This window comes from Chrysemys picta, chromosome 25, assembly GCF_011386835.1.
Source record: "Chrysemys picta bellii isolate R12L10 chromosome 25, ASM1138683v2, whole genome shotgun sequence".
NCBI lineage: Eukaryota > Metazoa > Chordata > Testudines > Emydidae > Chrysemys > Chrysemys picta.
In genome coordinates, this window is record NC_088815.1 from 12,404,332 (window position 1) to 12,412,036 (window position 7,705).

Genomic DNA, 7,705 nt, shown 5'->3' on the forward strand with positions numbered 1-7,705 from the left:
TCTACAGTAGAATGTCATGGGCATATTGTCGGTAGCTGAGTGCATGCATCTCACTAGCTCTTTCAGTGGTCTCGTGTAGATTTTGAAGAGAAGAAGGGATAGTAAGGATCCCAGTGGGATGCTGCAGATTAGGGGCTTTTGAGTACCTGTTGCCTTTTTCTGAACACTGTTGGAGAGGAAGGATTGGAGCCACTGTAGTGCGGGGGGTAATAATACTTGCCTGGTTTGCAAGGAAAAGTGCTTGGAGATCCTTAGAGGAAAAGTGTTATACAAGGGCAAAGTATTCTGTTATTTCCAACATAAAAATGTTGTTCTTCATCCCCATAGTTGAACCTTTCACAGGTACCGTTTCAGAGTGATGCTGTATCAGATGCTCCCTGGAAATACGATGCACCGTGACACCCTAAATTCCACCCTAGTATAACACCCTGGAGGTCAATTTTATTGCACCAGGAATGATTTTAGCTCATTCTACATGGAAAAAGTTCAAAACTGTCCCCGGGCATGGCCAAGATCCAAACTGACAATATCTCAAAGACCCTTATGCTTTGGGAACCCCAACCAAGATGGGTTTCCAGAGCCTTCTGTAGTTATCTAGAAGCCAGTCTCATCTCTCGCTGTTGTACAGTTTTTGCAGTTCTGTGCCATAGAGTCACATCTAGTCACCCTTGGCACAAGGTTCTCAATTTTCCTCCGAGGCTCTTGAAATCTCAAATCAACCAGAGATGATTTCAAACTCCTTTAGCCAGGTGAGACTAGATCACCTTAAACAAATACTTGCCTAGTTCTTCCAAAACAAGTGGAACACGATTCAGTCAGTCAAGATCCTGGTGGCACGGAACTGAATGTAGACAGAGGTCCATCTTCCAGCTAGTGGAAGGTTTTGGAGGATCTGGGTTTCTTTTTAAGGCATCCTAGGGCTCGACTGTGTGGAATTCAAGGCAACACGTGGTACTCCGGGAACAGCTTTGGGCAGGCTAGCTCGGATAGTCAGAGTAAGTTCGAATAATACCAGGCTGGGCCAAGTGGGCCTCTTTGATTGTGTTTGGGATCTAGAGCGAGTGGAGCATCACAAATACTGAAGAGATCTAAACAGCTCATCCTGGCCCCAGCGCCCCACAGGCACTGCAGCTTCTGACCTATAATTTTCCATGCATCCTTGGCTTAGTAGCCAAGGTGGATGCCCCATGAGGCAACCATCTACGTCGGGCACAGAGCTGGGTCCTGCGCAGCATTGGATGTAGGGCACGCCAAAACTCTGCCCTTTACTCCAGATGTGGAGTTGGCCTCTGGATTCCACAGCTGCTCTGCAAACCTCCCACTTAGCATTCCCCAGCCCTGTAGACTGACTTGGCTCTTCAGAGCCAAGATGGAATCTTTTCCATAAGGCAAGTCCCACGAGTCCTGCGGACTCTGCCCCAACCCCGGTGGAAGCGGATCATCCTGAGAAAGAAATGGAAGTAGCTAAACTCCTTTCCCAAGATCATGCTGTTGAGGGTTACAAGTGGCTCAGAAACGTATCTCTAGGAGGTCTGGATGGAGGCAGGATCTTTGGTTCTGAGCAGCAGAGCACCAGGCCCTTGGCCTTCTACTTACCCTATTGTACTCACAGGGTGCCAATCAGTATGTAGGTGCAGTGGCCATCACCCTCTCTTTGCTCCCCAGTGCACTTACCCTTGGCTGGTTGAAGTGATATTATATCTCAATAACCCATGCCTTTGATTCATGATTGTGCCTTCACTTGCAGACTTCTGAAAGGAACCGAAGAGGTTATTAATGACATGCAGTGATCACACGCGCCAAAGTTAAAGCTTCTCGCTAAGTGAAATTTGAGGGAAAAGCAGCCGGCTTTTCAATATTTCGGAGAAACGCTTTGTGTCTCTTTTCATTTGCAGCCAGACAGTTGCAAATTGCATAAAATTGCTCCTGAAGAAGAAGGGGGGAAAGGGGGGGGAGGGGGAAAGTGTGATTCTTCTGGCAAGGTACAGTATCAGTTTTATATCTATGCAGAACAAAGAAGGGCTTGCTGAAAGGTAGGCAAATAAGTGGCAGAAATTGGTATTGATCCAAGCAGGGAATAGGGGCAGGTTGAAGAGCAGCGGTGGGGGTATGGAGATGCATGGACGTGGTGAGAGCCTGGGAAGGCAGGGACACGAGAACGGAAAATTACAGGGAGGCAGCAACACGAGAGCAGAGAGACGCTGGGAATGCACCAGGGGTTGAGATGCAGCACCGCTGGTTCCTGTGGATGGTGCACAAGGAGCAGCACTAGATTGTAAGGACACAGCATCTGATTTGCCTCTCGCTCCTGATCTGGCGCTGATGCGAATCAGAGCAAGGCAACACACTGGGGTTAACAGAGATAACAGTTAACAGAGTGGGACTGGCTGGCTTGAAGGGAGCTAATCATGGGGTCACCAGACTTTCACCTCTAATGCTGGGGTGAATCCGGCCAAAGTCAATGTCTCCAAAGCTGCCTCTCCATGCAGGATCTACTGAGCCAGCTGTGCTCATCCAGGATGCTGCAACTGACAGTGCCTGGGGAAGCTTTTGGGAGCTCGGTTTAGGGCCTGAAGTTTGAATGGAGATGAAGGCTGGACTCCAATCTTCCATTCCTGCGATGGTCACAGCAGGTCATCGTTTGGGCCCGGCATCAGTGCAGGGTGAGGAAAGCTTGCACGGCCATTGCCTGTGCTCTCCCCTTTTTGTGTTTTTTTTTTTTCAATAGAAATCCTCAGCCTCCCGCACATTTCCCCAGCCCTGAATCCACCAGAGAGGGGGCTGTTCACGGATACACCGGCACTAGAACATAGCAATGCAGGGAACGCACCAAGGCCGGCACAGGGATAGCTCAGTGGTTTGAGCATTGGCCTGCTAAACCCAGGGTTGTGAGTTCAATCCTTGAGGGGGCCATTTGGAGATTTAGTTGGGGACTGGTCCTGCTTTGAGCAGGGGGTTGGACTAGATGACCTCCTGAGGTCCCTTCCAACCCTGATATTCTATGATTCCACAGTGAAACAGCACCACAGCATGAAGACACTGGGCCAGATTCAGCCCTGGCTAAGAAGTGACTGCAATTCACATTCACTTCAGTGGGAATCCCATCAGCTTATTCCACTGGTGAATCCGGCCTAAGGGGAGTGCAGGGGAATAGAGGGGCTTAACCGAAAGATGCAGCAGAAGCATGCATACAACGGATATTGGGAAAATGGGCTGCCAAGATAAACACTGGGAACTGGAGAGCTAATAAGACTGAAGCTCGACACCAGCTCCCTCATGCTACCTCAAAGGGCACGCCTGTGCTCTCTTCCTGCGTGCCAGTGGGTGCCCTCCCCAAGTGGAAATGCACAGTGCCCATGGCAGAGTGTGGGCACGTTGCTCAGCTGGAGGTGTCTTTCTCTGAGCAGGCTCCCACCCACGCGTGTGAACGAAGACACCCACCCCCACACGTACACACACTTCTTCCCAAACACGCCCACGCTCCCCAATGCAATAGCACGTACACGTACACATTTTCCATGCATGCCCAAATGTGGGCTCTCCCCAGCCTCACGTATCCACACGTATGTGCGGGAACACGCCAGCCTTCACATGTGCTCAGCCCACTGCAAATTTCCCCACTCAAACCCTGGCCCCTCATCTTTGCTCTGCTGAGGATTTCCAGCCAGGCCTGGTTTTTCCATGTGTGCGTTGTTGTGGTAGGACGGTTTTCTCTCTCTCTCTATTTGCATCGTTCGGAAAGAGGAGCTGCAGCAGCCTGGCTGTCAGGAAGTGAGCGGCACCGTTAGTGGTTGCCATGGGAACTGGGAGTTAATTAAGGCCTGTACGCAAAGGCCTGGGTGGAGAGGTCCCCATCACAGCCTAGTTCTGAAGCACAGAACCACCGGCCTCCTGTTTCTCGACAACAAAAGAACATTAAATTAGCAGGGACCCATCTCTCCCAAATCACAGTAATTAAGCTGCAGTGGGGGAGGGGGTGACTGCGTAACAGGTGCTGCCGTGTCCCGCAGCCATTCGGGTTTGAACTCTTTGGAGAACAGAAGATACCTACAAACAGGAGCCAAGTTTTGCTTCGCAGGTCTGAATGATGTTGTTCTGGAGGGGGATGCTATGGGTCCCACTCCTCTCCCAGCCTTAGTAAACACCCTCTAACCATTCCTGCCTGATCTCAGCCTCTTGGCCTGAGACTAAAGCTTCTGGGGAATTTCTCAGGCCCTTGGGCCCATCTCTGAGGTCTCAGGACCTTCAGCATCACTCCAGGGGCTGCGGGTAGAATGTCTGAGGGCATCTCGACACTTGGCAGTGATGCAGAATTGGCTAGAGGAGCAGTGGAGATATGGGTCCTGTCCAGTCAGTTCCTAGCCCTACTGTCATCCAGGCTCCTTCCAGGCAGGAGGGAACGAATGTATCTGATCGGCTAATTCTTTTGCAAGGGTCAGAGAGAAAATGGGGCAGGTGGTGGATGGTGGAGTCCGCCAAGAGGGAAGTATCAGGGTTCTCCCATTATGCATCATTGGCAGGACTGCCCCGAACACTGCTAGAAGGAACGCCCACCCCTTGGGTACCAGTAAGACCAGAGGGGGTGATGACCCTTCTTATGCAAACGGAGAGCATCCAAGAGGGGAGAACTAGGAGTGGGTGAGAGGAGGAAAGGATGCTGTTGGTAAGAGTATAGAGGAGAACTTCATACAAGAGGCTGCTGTGATGTTAATTTTCCCCACGAGGGAAGATCCCTTGCCTGATGTCCCCCAACAGGCTCAGACAACTTTATTCCTCACCAGTAGGATTGGTTTCAGAGTGGTAGCCGTGTAGGTTTGGGTGAGTTTAATACATTTGAACAGCACAGGTACTGTGGTCTCTGATCGCCACATCCAATCCATCCTTGTGCAAGAACATGGGACACCTTGGGTTTCAGACTAAGTTGGCACGAGGACTCTTTCTTGTTCTGTTTCTGCTGAATGGGGGCAGTATCCCCAGAAGAGCTTTTCCCCTGGATTTGAGTGGGGGTGACTAGCAAAAAATAGGAGATGGGGGAATGGACGGGCTGCTGCCCCCCAGGACCTCAGCTGGGGCGAGGGGGTAGTTGGGTTCCCCTTACTAAGCTGTCAAGACCAGAAGGGCCTGGAGTAAAAGACCACCTGAAAATACTTGGGGTGAGTTACCCGAGTGGGGTGTGTCTCCCCAGGCCTCGGGGAGCCTGGGATCCTGGTCAGGGGGAATGGACAAACTTTCTTGGTGCATCTGTACCAGCGGCAGGCGAAGACTTGAGCTGGAGATGCCTTAGTCTACTTGGCATTGTGAGCCGCTCCCAGTCACGAGATGGGAGCTTTTAGAAGCCTGGTGATAATGATCTCGCAGGTCCTGGAGTGGTGTGAAGCTGGCCTCACTAGACGATGGGGCTCCGGTGAAGCTGAGCACTAAGTGTATGTGCTACACAGAGCAGTAGCGAGTCTCAGGTCCCAGGCATGCCTGCTTCCTGACAGGGCATAGGGTAGGGCAGAGATGGAGATCGCACCATTCTCGTTGCGCAACCAAGACGCTTAGCTACGCGCCCGCCCCCCTCCCTTCCGCCTCGTTCCTGTTCTGTGGTGGGAGTAACGGGGTGACTGCACCGCAGTGTTTTATGAATGCAGCTCCCTTGCTCTTCCTCCGGTCCTGCCTGACGTGTTTCACTTTGCTCTGAGCAGCGACCTAGCCCTGTGGGTTAGAGCATCACCAGTCAAATAGGAGAGGGGCAACAAGTGGCCAGGAGCCCAGCACAGAGGCTCACTATTAAGGAGGGACCATTAGATCATCTAGTCTGGCCTCCGGTGGATCACAGGCCATGACATTTCACCCAGATACCCCTATATTAAACCCAGGGACTTAAACCAGAGCATTTCCTCAAAAGACCTTTCCACAGGCAGAGAGCAGGAGAGACAGAGGGGCCACTCAAGTAAGATTGGGTCGGGGTGGTCTAAGGGATGCCATGGCATTGGGTGTTGTAGATATGCGTATAGAATAATAATAAAATCCCAACCACAAAAACAAAACAAAGACCCTGAAGGGCAGGGTCTTGGGACCTCTGCTGAAGCTAAATCAATTGAGACTAGAAATAAGGTGCACGTTTGTAACAGAAAGGATGATTGTCCATTGGCACACCTCACCTAGGGATGGGGTGGCTTCTCCATTAATTGAAGTCTTTTGGATCAAGACGGGATGTCTTTGTAAAAGAGAGGCTATCGCTCAAACAGAAGTTCTAGGCTTGATGCTGAGATTAGTGGATGACGTTCTCTGGCTTGTGCTATGCCGGAGGTCAGGTTAGATCATCACAGTGGACCCTTTTGGCCTTCAAATCAATGAATCTGCTCTAGGAAAGCTTTCAGTGTGTTTAGTTACGTCAGTGCAGGCTTGGGCGAGAGGTTATGGGCCAGCTTCCACTCTTATTTAGCCCAGCGTAAATCCAGACTGACTCTTGTTGAAGTACTTCAACACCCATGTCAACTGGATTTGGTTCTGGATTTTTCTTTCCGTGAGTTAGATATCTTTTGCAGCATGTGGAAAGGACTCCAGGAGAGTTGGCGCACTCCTCTTATCACCTTTCAGACCCTCACCTCCAACAAGACCAATTGTAAGGGGCAAGGAAGGACCCCGAATGATGGGGAAGCTCCTTTGATGTCCGTGGCCTTGGGCGTGCTGCCCTCAGGCCTGCTAAAGGAGAGGGTCAAGTGAGGGCAGAATGGCCAGTGACTCATCCCATCAAACAGCCCACTTCAGGATGTGTCTGCGCAAGAGCCTGCTGTGCGAAGAGGCTCGTAATTGCTGCGATGGGATGGACTCCCCTGTTGGTTATCTGATGATAATGCACAGTAATGGCGCTGTCACTTCCATAGGGATATCAGGGAGATCCAAAGACTTTCCGAGTCACAGTGATAAGGAGCTCGCCTTGCTGGCGGAGTGGCAGGAGCAGGAGCGAAGACGGGGGTGACTGATTGCATTGCAGAGCACCTGAGGAGGTGAAGCGACTGATCTGGTGTGTCATTGTCCTTCACTCAGCCTGGATGTCTGCACACTGCTGTCTGTCATCACTCAGTGCTCGTCTTCCAGAGGCACAGGGACAGCTTCCCTCTCCACCTGCCTGTCACTCACAGCCAGCTGGGCCAGGAAAAGGAAGACACTCTGCCTGAAACGATGGCCTTCAGCAGGGGCTCGTGTGAGATGAATTGGGGATTCTCAGTCCAGTTCTCAAAGGACAATCTACCATCACTCTTGGCACTAATTCCACAAAGGTTGGGTCTAGCAGTTAGAGCAGGAGACATAGAGTCAGGACCCCTGGATTCTTCTCCAGACTTCCTGTGTGACTTTGGGCAAGTCACTTCCTCCGCCTCCATTTCAAAATGGGGACAACGATACTTACCTACCTCACGGGGGAGGGGAGTTGGGCGGGCCAAGTCTTTAACGTTCTTAAAGCGCTTTGAGATGCTTAGCTGGATGGTGCCAGAGCAGCGTTCGGTTAGTACCATAGTAGTGGCCAGCCTTACTGCTGCTCTCAACGGAGACCACCAAGGACTGAAAGCTCAATGAAGACTAAACTCCCCTTTCCTCTGCCAGGTGAGGATTGAGCCCCGTTGATAGAGTAGCGTGTGGGGGCGTGCAGAAAGATACACTCTGCCACTGTTCACCCTTCATGTTTCATCATCGCCTGCCCAGATACAGGCAAGTGAGG